Raw genomic sequence first — 2,583 nt, 5'->3', positions numbered from 1 at the left:
TCAAACCTTCCTCCAGCAGGTTTCCAAGAGTAAATCAGCAACGCGCACAGCAGAAAGGAATATCTGTAAAATATAAGCTATGCTCTGCTCTGCACATCCATCCTCCCTTCCCCCTCCGTAAAATAACATCTGAATTCCTAATGGCAATAAGGATGAATTACTTAATGTATGGAGGGGGGGCTCAGGCTAAAAAAACACATCCCAGGATAATGCTGGGCTTTAACAGCACTGTATTTACCCCTAAAGCAAGGGGGTGAAACAGAAACCACAGCCCCAAAACGAGGAATTGACACCTAACACCCCGCAAAATGCAGGTGAAAACTTCTGCCTGATCCAGGGTAGGAATAAATTGAATAAATTGAATAAATTGCTCCTTAATTTAGGTACTAAACCCAGATAAAAAGTAAGGGATGGGGGTGGGGGGGAAGTTTAACACAAAACCAAACCAAAACTTGCTATGTATATCACATATTCCTGCATTCCGGGGATTTTATTTCAGAGCTGTTAACACCGAGGAAACATTTGAATTATATTTTATAAAACAGTGTCGCAGGGACGATCTCCAGCCTGATTCTCCATCGTTTATCCGGGGCTGAATGGGAAGGTGGGGGGGATGTCAGCCAGGAAAGGCCTCTGGGAAGAGTGGTCCTGGATCTGCACCCCAAACAAAGAGAGGTCACCCCTGTTTGTATCCAGGTCCTGCACATCCAGGGATTTGCCGCTGGCTTCAACGGGAACAGGATGCTTTCCCTTCTGCCCATGGGAATATTCCTGGACGCTGCCTAAAGCAGGGGGAGGGAAGGGAGAAAGGTAGAAATTTTTTATTATTTTTTTTCCAGAGAGAATGAAAATAGTAAATAATAAAATACTTTAAAAATCCCAAAGACAATTTCTGCCCCCATTTTCACCCCTTCTCCCTCTTTGCCAGGCCAGGACGCAGCCTCGAGCCAGAGGACGGCAGCGATTCTGTAATGACGTAATGCTGAGATGGAAAATGTCATAACCATTTGTCACCAAACGCCCCGTGCACCCAGATGAAGCAAAGAGTGTGAGACTGACAGGGCTGATGAAAAACAGCACTTAAGCTAATTTTTTTCCTCCTGCTAAACTCCGTTGTGCACTATGCAAATCTGATTGCGAAAGTGGGACATTATCAACACTTTAACGCTAGTTAACTTTGGGAGATGATACTCAGAGCAATCAACATAAACTTAGCATACAGTAACTTAAATAACAAAAATGTTTCTCTGCTTCTGCTGCTTCGGCGCTGGCATTTGGATCCAGGCATGTGATGGATTGTGCCGTGCCTGGGAACAAATTAAAAATACAGCGCCTCAGATCACTGGTGGCAGCAGCGGAGAGGAACGGGGTTTAAACCAGAATAACAATAATGGCAATTAGACACCAACCTGGCCTGAATCATCCCTGTCCTGTGAGCAGTTATTGATTATTAATAGGCTCATATTTGCTTAGACCACATCCCTCATCCCTCTGGTTCCCACGCCAGCCAGAACTGACCTGCTCCTGACAAATCCACATTCCAGCAGCTCTTAAATTTATCAAGCTCCTCAAAATACTCTTTCCCCCCTCTCTTCAAGGTCCAATTTTTGAGAACCGCAGTTTTCCTCTCCTTTTTCTCCTGGAAAATAAATTTCTTTATCCCTCGGCGAAGAGCATTGCGAACCCTAAAGGCCACCCTCCCAAAGAAAGGAAGGATAACCCGCAATTTGTTATTTTTAAAAGCTCACAGCGGTGGGAGAGGTGAACTGATGGAGAGGACAGGACGCATCTCCCTCGTTAGCATTCCCCCCGTTCCCCCGCAGCAACGGGGAACGATAATAACACCTTAATATCTCCCAGCGGGGCTCAAAGGAGCTGGAAAAATAGGATTTAGGGTGTGTGATGGGAAGGAAAACAAAAAATATAAAAAACCCCCACGGCCCGTGGTGCAGCTGGAAAGTTGAAGGTGGATTTTGTGTCGTGGTGGTACTGATTGGGATGTTAACAAACCCGGAGTGTGGGGAACAGAGGGAGGTTGGATCCTAGCCAGCTCCTGCTGCTGGCCCAGGCCTGGAATGGTGCCTGCTCTGATACGGCAACAACCACTTCCCCAGCCCAGGTCTGCCCGGGGTTTCTCCTAAAAATGTTAATTAAGGCTCACACGCTGAGCAAATTACAGGGAATTAGCTCTATTTTGCATATGTGGAATTAAGGTGTGAGGAGAAGCACCTGGATGAGGGTGGCCCAGGGAGTCCACCAAGAACTGAGCTCCACCTTCACAGTCTGAGCCCTGTGCTGAGGTCTGAGCCTCATCTGGTCCTCTCCTGAGCTCATCATACCCAGGTTATTAACAGAACACAGGAATTCATAGTAATTATTAGAGAACCACAGAATCATGGAATACCCTGAGTGTCAAGGGACTCATGAGAATCATCGATTCTCAGCTCCTGGCCCTGCACAGACACCCCAACAATCCCACCCTGTGCCAAGACCGAGGTTAATGGGTTTGGTTTCCAAAAATGGACTCACTCAGATTGCCCAATTTTATCCATTTCCAGAAGTTCTCCCATCTCCATGTGCAGA

The 2,583-nt window shown here is 46.5% G+C and overlaps 1 long non-coding RNA gene across 1 annotated transcript; it reads right to left on the bottom strand.

Annotated features, from left to right (window-relative positions):
- Positions 1-456: 456 nt before the first annotated feature.
- On the bottom strand, positions 457-1,624 carry LOC132070571 (uncharacterized). The gene is made up of 2 exons (XR_009418020.1): positions 1,519-1,624; positions 457-782 (listed from the first exon to the last, which is right to left on the bottom strand). It is a non-coding gene; the product is annotated as an uncharacterized LOC132070571 (long non-coding RNA).
- Between the last annotated feature and the right edge of the window lie 959 nt (positions 1,625-2,583).

The sequence above is a fragment of the Ammospiza nelsoni genome, chromosome 3, assembly GCF_027579445.1.
Source record: "Ammospiza nelsoni isolate bAmmNel1 chromosome 3, bAmmNel1.pri, whole genome shotgun sequence".
NCBI lineage: Eukaryota > Metazoa > Chordata > Aves > Passeriformes > Passerellidae > Ammospiza > Ammospiza nelsoni.
This window is presented reverse-complemented; position numbering and strand designations above follow the sequence as displayed.